Raw genomic sequence first — 14,522 nt, 5'->3', positions numbered from 1 at the left:
ACCCTATGCTCTCCTGGGTGGGACCCAGTGCAGCCCAACCCGCGCTGTCCCCACCACACACTTCTGTGTGTCCTGCACAGGTGCAAAGTGAGCAGCAGCGAGCTAATCACGACGTTGCAGGTGTCCACGGCACACTGCGCACGCCGGGCAGGGCATCTGAGGGAATCTCCAACCCCCACTGTTGTGCTTCAGGACGGAGGTCCGCAAGGAGCAGGGCTGGCCCCTGAAGCACCTCCAGGTTTCCTGCGGAGAGTCCCTGTTTGCTTTCTTTTCTTCTTTCCTACCCTCCTTCCCTTCTTTCAGCACATAGCCAGCACTCAGCCCCTGCAAACCTGAAGCAGGGGACATGTTGGGGACAGCCTGGGGATGGCTTCATCCCAGCCGCGGAGATCTGGGAGGGTGGCAGGGTGCAGCGACCTTCAGCTTTCCTGGAGGAGTACAGCTTCGAGAAAGAAGCAGAGCCAGGGCAGAGGGCTGGAGCCGGGCCAGGGCGCTGGCAGCACGGCCGTCCTTGGCCCGGGAGCGGAGGTCGGGCGGGGCGGGGCTGGGAAACAAAGCAGAGCCAGGAAAACAGCCCGCCTGGCGCGGAAGCTGCTCCCATTGTCCTGCTTCCTCTGAGGGGCTGCCATGGGGGGGGGGGGGGACACCGCACCCAGAAGACTCAGAGGAGAGGCAGTGACCAAAAGAGAACAGCTAGGACCTGGGAGGAGATGGCGGCCAGGGGATACCTGGGCTCCAGATGGCGGCCAGGGAGCCTGTTAGCTCCTGTCCAGATCCAGAGGGGAGGGCCCACTGGACACCTCCCAGTGCTCAGATAACTTCCAGGCTGAGATTGGTAGAGAGGGAGGCTTCAGAGGCCTAGGGTCACCAGAGTCTCCTCCCTGCAGGTCAGTGCAGGCCACCAGCCCGCACTGCCGCCAACCCAGGTTGCCCAGCCTGCTGCATTCCTCCTGGGACATCTGCCCAGGGTGGGCGGGGGACCCTGGGGGCCCTGGGTCCCACATCCACTTGCAGGGTCAGCCTGGAAGGGCCCTCTGTCCTGCTGGTGATGCTGACACCCAGCGTGGTGACCGTGTGCATCAGTGTCTGGGAAGCTATGGCCTGTGAGGGAAGCCTCCTGCCCCGGCACACAAGCTGGGGCAGGCCTTGACAGAGGGTCTGAGGAGCCATCCCAAGACAGCAGGGCCTCAAGGCATCAGAGGAGGCAAGAAATGCGCACATGCGGGGCTCTGGCAGATGCCCTCCAGGTCCTCGCTGCTGTCGTAGGTGAGGAGGCCTCCATAGCCAGTGTGGAGAGGCTCTGGCACGCCAGGCTGGTCTGGCTCCCAGGCCAGCTGCTTTCCCACATTCCTCAGGCACTTCCACCTGCCTTACAGCCCCTGTGAGTCCCTTCAGAAGAGGACAGGGTTTAGGGTGAGGCTCCCACCTGGGGGCCTCAGTGCTGAGAGGCCACTGCCCCTCCTGCCCAGCTGGGATGAGCGTTGCCCGCTTGGCCCCTCCACTGCCCAGCCAGGTCTGAGGCACCCAGAACAGAGCGGGCCCTCAAGGGCTAGCCCAGCAAGTGGGTCCCCTGGCCTTCCTCTCCTCCCCAGCCACTCTGGGCTCCCAGACTCCTCTTCTACCTCCTCCTCCTCCTCCTCCTCCTCCTCCTCCTCCTCCTCCTCCTCCAAGATCAGAGCAGGCACCATGGGGGCTGCAGCTGAGGGTACAAAGAGACTTTCCTGATGGGTGAGGAGCCCGAAGCAGGGGTAACACAGTCATAGCTCCAGGGTGTCCCATTCCTTGCTTGTCTCTGAGGACACCATGCTGTACCACAGTGGTCATCCAAGTTGCAAGTTATCAAGGCCTCTGCTTTGAGGGGGGGACATGCTTCGCATGGGAGGGGGTCTGTTCTTACTGTATCTTGTGCTGTGGGAGGCCTGGCACCTGTTGGGTGGGGGGAGTGCGGTGGGAAGGAAGTTTGGGTGTGGGAAGGTCGGCCCTTCGACTGCCACAGAGGGGTGAGAAGACCACTGTGAAGTGGCTCTGAGCAGGACTTAGATTAACCAATGGCTGTTCATGTTCACCAGTGAGTTTGTCTGAGGCCTAGGTCCTCCTCTGGAGATGAGCAGCGAACCATAGTAGGCGAACCTCTGTGAGTCACTGGTCCCCACTGAGGCCTGTATTGGCCTGTGCAGTTGGGACACCTCAAATGACAGTACAAGGTCCCAGTTGCCTGGCTCCAACCTCCGTTGACGAAAGGAGACTCTAGCTGCAGATGTCTCTCTCCTGGTGAAGGCCAACCTGGAGATCACACAGTGCTCCTAAATTAACGTAATATAGTACTTGGAGAAGTCCTGAGGGGGACTCCCAAGTCCTGTCCAGACTCCTGCATCTTCTTCCGTGTCCCCCTTTGTTTGAAGCTAATAAATGAGGGTGCCCAGAGAGGGCTTGGGTCCTCTTGGAGTCCTGGAAATCTTTTTGGGGGCCTTATTTATTTAAGCCTTTGCTGTCCGCTGTTTGGGAGATTGCAGGTCTGATCAGCCTGCAATTATTGGGGGTAATTAATATTAATATTAATCCGCTAGAGGGGGATTTCGGCGAGGGACAGCATCGCACAGGGCAGCATCCTGCCTGCCTTCCTCTTGTGCAGCAGTGCTGGACCCCAGACCTCACTCACGCTAGGCAGTGGCTCCCCCTGAGTTGCACCTCAGCCCCTGAGCCAGGTTCTCAGGAGCCCGCGTATTCTCTGAAGAATGGAAAGGGCGCTTGTGCTGCTAGGGCCGCACGGCTGAGCCTGTGATTTGAGGATGCCGAGAACTTGCCCGTGTGAAGGCTGGTGCCCGTGGGCTGCAGTTGGGGGCTGCTTGTGGGCTTGAGGTTTGGCATGGGCAGGGAAGAGGGCAAGGGACAATGGGAACTGGCTTCCGGGCACAAAACTCCTGCCAGTGGTGCTCAACGGTAGCTGCAGAAACAGCTGCCGTGTGTGGGTGAATTCTCACTCCAACCTGGGCCACACGGTCTTCCCGGCCTGCTCCCCAGTCCCCTCCACCCTGGGGCTGTGGCATCTACAGCAGAGCCAGGCCAGCACCTTAGGGACCTCAGACATGTTAAGCAGACAGTACCAATGCTACCTGAAGAGCGGTCACCCAGCAGCCAGGGACAGGTGGTGCTGGTGGGCTCTAAGGGATTGGAGCCTGGGGAGCTGCCGCAGGCCGAGTATGGCTTCCGAGTTAGTCTCATTTATTTAAGCTTTTGCCGTCCACTGGCCTGGTTTCTGAATCTCCTGGCTAGGGCGCTGGCCAAGCTGGTTTTTCTCGTCTAATTAATCTAGACAATCACTGCTCTCTTACTGAGAATGCAGTGAACAAGGTCGCTACCCCCCCTGCCTGGCTTGCTGGCCAGATGCTCCGCACGGGGACTGGCCCCTTCCCTGGCCAGCAGCTGCCCAGGCCCAGGCTCTGGGCCACAGACACAGTGGCCATGGGCTCTGAAAACGGCACCATACCCACCCCCACCTGCCCTGCTAGCCATCTGACGGCCATCCCAGGCCACTGCTGTCCCTGCTACAAGTCCTTCCTGCAACTGCATGAGCTCAGGCCCCGCCTTGGTGTCCCTGCAGATGTCACCAGGGTTGTGCACCGAACCTGCAGGACTCCAAACCCAACCCGAGGCTCTTGGTCTCAGCAGACTCATGAGCCAGGACCAACACACCTGGAGCCTGGCCCTCGGGTTTCTTGAGGCCACCCCTCACCCCTCACCACCAGCTGGCCCAGTCAGGGCCTCCTCTGGCCCCCAGGGAGACGCCCCCACCTCTTCTTGGCTGCCCCCTGCTCTTCCATGTTCCCGGCAGGGTAGAAAGTGAGGGAGGAGCAATTTGCACAGAAGCGCTGAGCGAGCTGGAGTTTTATTTACATCATGGGGCAAGAGAGGGCACAGAAGCCTTGCTCAGCGACGGAAGCGAGCACTGGACTGCGGTCCCTGGAGGGCGTCGGGCGGGTACTAGCAGTGCCAGAGCGCGAAGGTACCAGGGCCTTCTGCAGCACGACAGCGACATGGGAACCCCATGGGCACAGGGAACTGGGTGAAGTCCAGTCCAAGAATGTGATCCCCAAGAAAGCCCTGCGAGGCTGGACTTCTGCCTCTTTGAGTTAATTCTTAACCAGACTTACCCAAGGACTTCAGGATCAGAGGTGCTAGCCAGCCACTGGGGCTTCCTGGCCCCTGGCCCCTCCCCTTGCCCCGCTCCCTAGGGGCTCGTCCTCCCTGGGGTGGCCCTGAGGGTTCCCTTGCCTGCTCCCCACACCCAGCACTGCCAGGCACCACCCCCCCTGCAGAGCGAAGTTGCATGCTCACTGACTCCTGTCTTAGAAACCGAATCCCAGGACACATTAGCAAGAGGCATAAGGGAATGTATTCTGCAAAAATTTAAAAAGTGTACACCAAGATGGAGTGCTGGTCCTCCGGGGTCCCAGAATCCAGAACTGGGGTGCCTGTGAGGCCTGGGGCCGGAGGGGCCCCATGTGCATTCCTGCTGTCAGCTGCTCTCCTCAGCAGAGCACAGTCAGCCTCTGCTGCCTCCTCAAGGGGAGAAGTCTGTGGGAGGAAGTATAATAAATAGAGCAACCCCCCCCCCAAACAAAACGAAATGAAACAACCAACGGGCCTGGATGCCCATTTTACAGATCTAAGCTGTCTAAGACCCTTGGGGGAAAATAATCTGAGCTTCCTGAGAGGAAAAGCTTTCAGTAACTGTTGTGTTTTAAAGCTGAGACGCACACCTTTGCAACCCCGATCTTCCTTGTCCCTGTCTGCTTCGCTTTGGCTCCACCCCACCTCACCTCCAGCCACTGTTTTCTCCCACCCCGCCCCTCTGTCCATCCATCCGCCTGTCTCCAGGAGCCGGGCTGGGCTGGAAGAAGGAGGCAGGCACATCCTGGCTCCAGGTACCCTGGCTGCAGCTGGAGCACAGGGCCCTGCAGGGCGCAGCAGCTGGGCTTCTCCGCCCTTCACCGCCCTGTGAGTACCTGAGAGTCCAGCACTGCCTGGCCACCCCCAGCAGGGGCCAGGACTCCATCCACACTGACCTTGGGGTCTGACCTGCCACATCGTGGCTGTGCAGAGCAGGGAAGGGTGCCTGGTGCCCCATGTTTGAGCCTGCAGGCCACACAATACTGAGCTCCACTGTGGGACTTTGCCCACCTCCTGGTTCCCCTGGAGCTACCTGCTCAGCTGGCCCAGTGCCCAACACTGGATGCCCCGACCTGGCCCCAGATGCCAGCGCTCCTCCTGCACCCTTCCCACCCTCTCTGCATGCCCCAACTCAGCTGCTACTTACTGGTTCTTCTCTGAACCCGCATCTCCTTCTCACTTCCTGTGGCCTCTCTCTTTCCCTCTGCACCCACACCATCCCAGACACCAGGGGGGAGCTCAGCAACCACAGGGGCCCTGCCCAGCGGTGTTGGCTGCCCCCTTCCCCCTTGGTCTCACCTGCTCTGGTGAGACCCACGGCATCCTCCACTGTACAGCTATGGCCTAGCTGTGGATGCCCCCTTGCAGAGCCTCGCAGAAGGCCTCCAAAAGGAGCTTGTCTGTCTGTCCCTCCTTCCCATTCCTTTCCTTCCTTCTTCCCTTCTTCCCCAGCCTGAGAGGCACCCTCCACCCCTACCACAACAGAGTTGGGAGGCACAGGTTGGAGAGAATGACTTCAGTCCTAAGTGGCTGCTTTGCTGCTGCCCCAGGTTTTGTTTTTTGGCAGTGCAGTAGAGATAGAAAAGATAAAAGAGGGCTAATTGGCTCTGAACACATGGAGAGAATCTGAGAGAGCTGGGGAGCCTCTGACCTGAGACACGGGAAGCAGAGACTTCAGGGGCCTTTGCCAGGGGCAGAGTTTGGGGAGCAGGGTTAGTGACGCCTAGGGAGCTGACTGGGGGCTCCCTTGTGGAGGGGGAAAAGCAAAAGGAAACTGTATCCAGGACTGGGATGGGGGTGAAGGAGGAGGTGGCCTCTGGGAAGACTGGCTACTGTTTTGAGGGCTTCAGCCTTATGGTTAGGCGACCACCATAATAATTCAGCAGTCCATACTAGGAAAAGAACCCATCATTCCCGACTTTTAGTTGTTATGAAGCGGGTGATGTGTCTCTTAGACTGCTTCCTGCTGAACAAGAGTGCCGTTTTGGGTGAGCAGGGTTGCCAGGACGATGGTTCACGCCCATGGAGAAGCTGGGGCCAGCGTCCCAGCCAGGATGAGAAGCTTAGCATCACTGAAAGCTTGCACGCAAGAATGAAGAAACTTGCAAAAACATTTAAAAATCCAGGGTGCTGTGAGTACACAGGTCACTATTGTGATTAAAGGACCCAGGAGGAGAAGCAGGAAGTGGGTCTATGATCCAAATGGGTCATTCCACCGTGACCGTGGCAAGGGAGAGAGTTACGATTTTCTAGTTGTGGATGTTTGTGCTGCAGGGGCTTAGGAAGGTGGAGGCCCCAGGAAGTGCCCTCTCAGTCTAGTTAGAGCCAAGAGAAGGAGCCGAGGCCAAGGCAGTGCAGCTCCAGGATAAGTTCAGTGAGGTGGGTATTCAGAAGCCCATTTTCTTCCATTACTCTACATCTACTGACTATGGCATGTCTTGTCCCTTTTTGAGTGTCTGTGTTTGTTATCCATGAACCATGTCTCGGGATAGGCGGCACTGCATTACTGATAACCCCGAGAATGTGAACTAAACTACAGGAGCCATCGGGCTTGAGTACAGGAAGAGCGGGAGTACTGTACAGCGCGTAGGGACCAGAAGTGGTCAACAAGGGAAGAGGGGAGGCAAAGCTGGGCTTAGGTTCATAGGATGAGCACTGCAGGGAGAGAGGTGAAAGAGAGGTGATGCTTCTGGAGGAGTTCGTGGGAGGTGTGGGGCAGGCTGGCAGCACAAGGAAACCATGAGTGAAAGACAGTGTCTAGAGTTGGCAGGGAAGGGGCCTGTCTGAAGGGGTCATGTGGGTCAGCCATCAACACCCACTATGGAGACTGCAGATCTAATACAGTGACCTGAAAATGCAGAACACTATCTGTGGCCTTCATGTCAACAAGAGTGTCCTACCTCAGACATTCAGCGAGACTCAGGGCTCCGACAAAGATACTTCTATGGAGCCCATGGACTTGGAGTCCCGCTGTTTCTCCTCAGTGGCAAGACCAAGCAGGTCAACTAGTGATGGATCTGGCTTCAGTGAGTTCTGCTGTGAGGATAAGGAACTGGACAACTTAATGGCTCTCTCGCAGACAGCGCAGTCGCATTTCTAGTGACCCTCAAGCTTGTAGATGGAACCAGATCTCGGTGGTAGCTGCAGGTTGGGGCAGTCTTGTGCCCAACGTCTGTCTTCACTGCACTTGAAACAGTCTAGGGAGACTCGGGTGATGCACCATTTTGTTTAGGCTCAGCATCCCCCTGCTAAGGTCCTGCTTTGCTGGGAGTCCCATGGGCCACAGCCAAAATCGGGCACTTGTGTATAGTTAATCTTTTTGTATCTACTGTTAAGACATGGAAAGTCAGATTAAGTAAGTCTCCTTTTGGGGTTTGAGGGCTGAGATCTGTCTTTTAGGCTTGGCATGAATGTCAGAAGAAGATTGGGATATAAAATAGGAATGAATAACAATTCTTCCTTCAGAAGAATTTGGGTCTGCCTTAGTGTACTTAGTTGGAAACAATGCACTTAATTGTTACAATTTTATCTGATATTAAGCACCTTGAAATATAAAGTATAACCAGAGAACTGTTATTTCTTACCAACAACGGATATTCTAGTCAATCCCTGTAGAATGATAACAGACAACAGTCATATAATTTTGGAGACATTTTTTTTTTTTTTTTTTTTTTTGGCGGGACTGGGGATTGAACTCAGGTTCTTGAGCTTGCCAAGCAAGCACTTATTCTACTGAGCTATCTCCCCAGCCCCAATTTTGGAGACAATTTGACATCAACAGTAGTGCAGCATAAGTCAGGATGAAACCTCGATTTTAGTTAGTGTACATATCACATAAGTGTTCATTAGGAAATTATCTTTCACTGATGACCTTGTGTTAGCTTGACATGAACTTCTTATTGTAAATATCTGGAGCATAAGATAAAGACATTTTTAAATCTGACAGAAAATATCATCATAAACAATCTCAGTTTTACATTATAGAATACTGTACATTTGGAAGACATGAATACATTTATACTATATTAGCAATAACAAATTGTCATCATATTGTTTTTTAATTTAGTTTTATGCCAAGAGCAACTTTTATGAGAAAATCTTATTCTCAAACAAAATGGTTTCCCATGTCCCACTAACTCTACTTTTACTGGGGCCCATGAATTGACAGACCTGGGAGACCGACTTTTGCCCAAGCCTTTGGAAAACACTGAGCACTTTCCGCTTTGCAAGTTGGCTGGATGACTACTGACAAAGCTGCACTGGCGTTCATCAAAAGTCTAGCAGGCTTTCTCTCCCCTTACACTGGCAGTTGACATCCTGGGGCTGAAAGGCAGAGACCCACGACCTCAAAAATCTGAGACTTCCTCTGATTCCATCGCTAACACTTTCTTCTTTCCCTCTCTAGCAGCCTTGGACATTTTCGCTTGAAATGCCCCTTCTCTCTGCGATGCACATGCTGGCCTGGGGCCAGGGAAGCCTGACTTGCCCTGGTTCCTGACTGGCTCTCCTTCCTATGGCTGCCAGCATCCCATTTCTCCTTTCCTGTCTGTGTCTCCATTCTGCATCCTTTCTACTAGGAAACACTGTCTGAGTAACTTCTATCAACTGAGACAAACTTATTCCTGCAGGCTTTTCTAGCTTTGCAGCTTACAGGGGATAACTGGAGACCTTTTTTCCTCCGTTGGGTGCAGACTGGGGGAGGGGAAGCCATGGACTCAGAATCACCAGAAAAGGCAGGATAGATAAGGGCCACGTGCTCCACTCCGTGGGCTATTGGCCCCCGTGCCAGCTCAAGCACCCGCTAGCACAGGGGTGGGGCACTGCTGGTCAGGGGAGCATGCTTGGAGGCAGATGAGTTAGTGCTCTGGGTTGGGGCAGACAAAAGGTTGGCAGAGCAGGACACAGGACAGACCAGCATGGGCAGAAGAGAGAAGGGCAGAGGAGGGGGAGCAAGGAGCGGGGAGGGGCGGAGAGCCTCAGAAAGTGAAGTGGCAGCGCGGAGGGAGGGGCTGGGGCTGGGCAGCTGCAGGCAGCAGCAGCTGTGGGAAAATCTAATCTGGCAGGGAGGAGGCTGAGCCCAGTGTGGGCATGGGGGAGGGCCGTGTTTTCAGAGTCAAGGAAGGCTTTGAAGGAATTTCTGACCATTTGCTGTTGTGATAACAGGAGATTTAAGGGGTTAAAATTTTCTCTTTGGGCCACTGGCTGCCACTGTCCAGTTTCTATGGTGGCCGAGCCATTTGGAGTAAAAGGTTAACCTTTTGGCTTTTATGGCCTTGCAGAGGCCCAGGGAGTTGAGACGAGAAGGTGGCATCCCAGTGGGTGGCTTTGGGGGCTTGGGAATGAATATCTGAGGTGAGCCGAATTTGAGGTGAGCCAAGAGAGGAGGACCTCAAGCTGCTGTCTCAGTCCTCACCTGGGGAGGCCACCCTGCCTCTGGGCGTGAGCACAGTGGCCCTGCCCACGGAGCAGGAGGGCAGCTGCTGAGAAAGGCTGGAGCCCTGGGAGGGCTCGGCTCGCCCGGCTGTATGCGGTGGGTCAGAGCTGGACGCGGGCTGCCAACAGCAAGTAGGCAGGTTCCAGAGGAGAGAAGCTCGGTCCGCAGGCAGGGGGCTCAGGACTGGGGTTTGTGACCCAGGAGCCACACACGCTGCCTGAGTCACAGCACCAAAATGTTAGGTTTTTAGGTGTCGGTGAAGACATAGGAAAGATAAAAGAGGCCTTTATTGGCTCTGAACACACGGAGAGAATCTGAGGGAGCTGGGGAGCCTCTGACCTGAGACACAGGAAGCTGAGACTTCAGGGGCCTTTGCCAGGGGCAGAGTTTGGTGCGCAGGTTTAGTGACACCTAGGGGGCTGACTGGGGGCTCCCTTGTGGAGGGGGAAAAGCAAAAGGAAACTGTATCCAGGACTGGGATGGGGGTGAAGGAGGAGGTGGCCTCTGGGAAGACCGGCTTCTGTTTTGAGGGCTTCAGCCCTGTTAGGCGACCACCATAATAATTCAGTAGTTCATACTAGGAAAAGAACCCATCAGTAGAAGTCAGGTAGCCAGGCCTGGGTGCCCCAGGAACCCGACACCTGCACCAGAGGAGCCGGATAACTGGAGATTCAGCAAGCTCAACTCCCCCGCCATGCCCGTTTATCACCCACACTGCCCTTCCCACGAGGGCTCCAAGTGTCCGGGGTAGAAAAACTGCTTCTGGCTCAAGAGGACCTGGGCCTGGGCCCTGCAGGATGACCCTGGGGCCTGTGTCCAGGAGCCGTGGGAGCTGCAAGCAGCAGGTGGCTCAGACCTGACTCCGTCCAGTCTGACAAGGAGGGCAGCTTTCTCATCCAAGCGTCCAGTCCGAAAGACGTGGGGTACTCTAGCGCACGAGGGATACCACGCTGGTGGCGACTGCGAATGGGGCAGAGTAGGCAGCAGCGAAGCCCTGCAGGCCGAGGATGACGTAGTGGCAGCCCTTGGTGATGGCCTTGCCCACGTTCTGTGTTGGGACAGAAGAGAGCAGCGGGTTAGCGGAGGAGTGTGTGTTCCCACGGGACATAGTGGCATTCCACGTGTCCCTACACCCTGGGGTCTGCTGCCAGCCCACAGCAGTGCACAGGAGCTGCCAGCATGGATCCTGCTGTACAGAGCCCTGGAGCCTCAGGCCAAGCCCCCTGCAGTCCTCCTACAGGGGTCAGGCTCCCCTCCAGCCTGTACCCTCCCTTGAGCCCCTGCTTCTGTGTGACCTGCCTGTCCCCAGTCCCTTCCGCACCTACTCTACAAGCGCTTGCATCATTGGAGGGACTGGGTCTCTGTGTAGTGCAGGCCGCCCTGACCTCACTGTGTGGCCCAGCTGGGCCTCCAAGCCGCAGAGCCTTCCTGCCTCAGCCTCCCCAGAGCTGGGATTACAGGGGTGCAACACCAAGTACGGTGATGTCCTGAAACAACCACACCCCCTCTGGGGGAGGACTGCGGTGACCCCTGGGGTCCCCTCCCCTGAAGGAGGTCCTGAGGGACACAGGGAGTTCCAAGAAGCTCCAAAGGAATCATGGCAATGCTTGCAGACCCCTATGACCTCGCAGGGCCACACTTCCCTGCTTCACCCAACCTCTGTCATCTCCTCGGTGACATCAAGGACTCCCGAGCTGCCTGACCTTCTCTCAGACTTGTCTCCCGCCCTCCGACTTTCACCAAGAATTCCTGATTCCCATCTTCACAAGCTTCTCCCTGCCACACATGGTGACCCTGCCACACAGGGCCAGGAGGCAGGCGTCCTGCTGCCCCTCCCTCCATTTCCTGCTCCCCACCCCTCCCACCAGGGCCAGCAGCCCGTCTCCAAGACCCCAGGGCTCCAGCCTCTGCTGGTGCTGACAGACTGGCCTCAGGCGCTCAGCTCCCCGCATGGACCTTCCACGGCCCTTGAAGAGTCGCATTTGGCACGGGTTTCAGCAGTGTGGTGTGGGAAACAGAGACCTCTGGCCACCCGCCACAGCATTCGGGGAGCAGGTGTGGGTGGGACGAGGTGAGGCGCACCTCTCAGTCCGGGGAGCAGAGAGAGCGTGTCAGGCAGGGAATGGGCCCTGGAGACACCACGTCCTGGTCCTCAGAACCCAGCATAGTGTCCCTGAATAAGCAAAGGGGACACTGCACCCCCTCCCTGGGGAGCCTGGGGGCGGCGGAGGCATGGAAGTCACTCAGGAGCAGAGACGCTGTGCTGGACAGCCGCAAAGGCACCTGCAGGAGCTGGCCCTGAGGGGAGGGGATCCTCCCTGCGGCCTCAGAACGAGCAGGACTGAGCCCTGCAGGTCTGACTCACTGCGTGCACGCCTCTGCGTGGCTTAGACTGCGTGTCTGAGCAGCTGTCACAGCAGCCACCGGACAGGAGCACAAGGCGCGAGGGTTCCTGGGGTCCCCTGGGCTCACCCCCAGGAATGGGGGCGCCTTCCTGCCTCTCCAGCTTCCAGGGAAGGGTCTCTCAGTAAGAAGGTGGAGACGGCATTCCCAGAACGCAAAGCTTTTCCTGACTCCCACTGAGACATGGCCTCTCTTCTTCCCTAGACTGGGGATAGGGCCCAGGACCTCACGCATGCTGGGCAAACCAGCACTGAGCCGCGCCCAGGCCTGGACAGGCGCACTGTTCAGGCCCTCACTCTCCTCGTTTCAGGGTGCACACCTCCTAGAACCCTGCTGCTCCCAGCTTTGCAGCACCCACCAGCCCAGTCAGTCACAGTGCCAGGGCTTCAGAGGGCACCGCGCAGACAGCAGACATGGGCATCCTTCCAGGGACACCCAGCCCACAGCAGCCCATGGCCATGAAAGGGCCTTGTGCTGGTGCTGGCTGTGCGCGGCCTCAAACAGAAGCTGGAAGGGGGCCGGGGAAGGACCTGAGGGGTGAGAGGGAAGAAGAGCTGTGGAGAAAGCTTCCTTAGTAACACGGGGCTGTGTGGGCCACAGCCCGACAGAGGCGGGCCCGCCTGGGCCTGCAGCACCGACACGGCGCCACGGAGCCCAGCGAGGAGGCTGCTCCTTTCCTCCTCCCTCCAGGACCCTCGGACCCCCTCTGCTCTGCAGGGTGGAGGCAAAAGCCACTCAAATCCTCCTGGCTGTGGGACTCGTGTGTGCCACTCCTAGGCGCGGGCAACCTTCTCTGGGGCTGCGGGTGGCCCAGGATAGCTAGGAATGTGTCCCCAGAAGATGGAACACTCTTACGAGAGCGTAACCTTTTTCGTGATTCGACCATAGGGTGGGGAGTACAGACCCACCAAGTACGTGGCCACACCAACCATGGCAGCCACAACAACCACCGCACGCGCTCTGGGGCCCATTGGTGAGTAAAACACAGTGATTACACAGCGGGACATTCCAACTTCCCTCCCCAGTGTGTGTGATGCGCACACCGGAGGACAGGCTTTTACTGTCACCAGGCAAGCAGCGCTCGGGCCCACGAGCGAGGCTTCACACTCTCCCTCCTCTCCCACGGAGACACCACTCTTTCTCTTTCTCTCCCCCCCCCACCCCATATTTTAAAGAAGGGTCTACAGGGTGCTCAGGGTCTCCCTACTAGATTGGAGTCATAGTAATCCTCCTGTTCACAGCCTCCCAAGTGCTGGGATTACAGGTGCGCGCCAGTACACCCAGTCTTAATGGCTATTTTAGGGTGGCCCAGGAGCGGGGCTGGCATGGCAGGCCCAGGGATCCCACCCGGCCCCTGCAGCAGCTTGCAGGTGCTTTAATCGGCTGAGCTATTTGGCCGGCCCTTCCACCCTTTTTCTTGAAATCCTGTTTTCTCTGAGTTTTAGCAACATCCACGTAACACAGCACTAACCATTTTAGTCTTGCTAATATATTTAGAAACTGTGCAGCTACCTCCTCCGTCTGGCTTCAAAGCATTTTCATTGTACCCAAAGGAAAATACACAACCAGTAAGCAGCCGCCTCTACCCCTCGACACCTGCCCTCCAACCACTAATCTGTGCTCTCTGACTTTCCTATTCTGATTTCCCACTTCGTATCAGTGGGAATACTGGAAGTGTCACCACAAGGGCCTGGCTTATTTCACAATTTTGCATCATGTTCTTCTATGGCAGTATTTTGTTCCTTTTTATGGCTGACTAATATTCCATTGTATGGACACGTCACCACTTGTTCATCCACTCATCCACCAGTGGACCTTTTGGCAATTTGTAAATAATGCTTCTATGACCAAATGTGTATAAATATTTGTTTGAATAGCTATTTTCAGCTCTTTGGGGTGTATACTCAGGACTGGACTTAAAAGGTCCTAGGATAATCCCACGTTCACCTTTTGAGGACTCTCCACGCTGTTTGCCACAGCTATCTCCAGAGCAGCCGCTGTGCCCGTTAGCTCCCACCAGCTGGGTTCCACCTTCTCCATATTCTCATGGGTTTTATTTTCGGGGCAGCCGGCCCCACAGGTGCGAGGGGCTCTGGCGGCTATGTGGGGCACCTCTCATCCTTCCCCACCCAAAGGCCTCTCTGACGCACTGCCGCTCCCCAGACTGAGCCCTGAAGCTCCACAGGGGGTCCTGCTGCGCCCACCAGGCTCCAGGCTGAGGGCTCTGGGGACAAGCCGGAGCCGGCACAGGCCTGGTACAGGAGAGGCCCGGACCTCGCTAAGAGCCAGCCCCGCGGCCGTAGTCCTCAGCTGAGCAGCCAGGGGCCAAGAGGTTCCCTCGGGCTCGGCCGGGCCGGCAGGGACGGCGAGCCCGGGTGACCACAGGCCCTGGCCTGTGAACTCGGTCTGCACAGTGTCGGGGGGCAAAGGCCAGGCAGGGCGAGGGCCGCGCAGGAGCCGGGCCTTGAACCCGCGACTGGGAGGCAGGGCGCAGCTCGGCCGGAGGGGGAGGGGC

The 14,522-nt window shown here is 57.0% G+C and overlaps 1 long non-coding RNA gene across 2 annotated transcripts in view; it reads right to left on the bottom strand.

The window, feature by feature from the left end:
* Positions 1-8,087: 8,087 nt before the first annotated feature.
* LOC111815504 overlaps positions 8,088-14,522 on the bottom strand; it is a 17,135-nt gene continuing 10,700 nt past the window's right edge. Inside the window, exons 1-2 of one of the 2 annotated variants that reach the window (XR_002820186.1) lie at positions 13,955-14,351; positions 8,088-10,652 (exon numbers count right to left, since the gene is read on the bottom strand). This is a non-coding gene — a long non-coding RNA (uncharacterized LOC111815504). Of the gene's footprint in view, positions 10,653-13,954; positions 14,352-14,522 lie in introns of those variants that run through there. The other variant, XR_002820185.1, reaches the window with a different exon arrangement.

This window comes from Octodon degus, unplaced genomic scaffold (assembly GCF_000260255.1).
Source record: "Octodon degus isolate 3935 unplaced genomic scaffold, OctDeg1.0 scaffold00017, whole genome shotgun sequence".
Lineage (NCBI taxonomy): Eukaryota > Metazoa > Chordata > Mammalia > Rodentia > Octodontidae > Octodon > Octodon degus.
The sequence above is the reverse complement of the archived record's forward strand: the minus strand, read 5'-3'. Positions and strand labels throughout refer to the sequence as shown.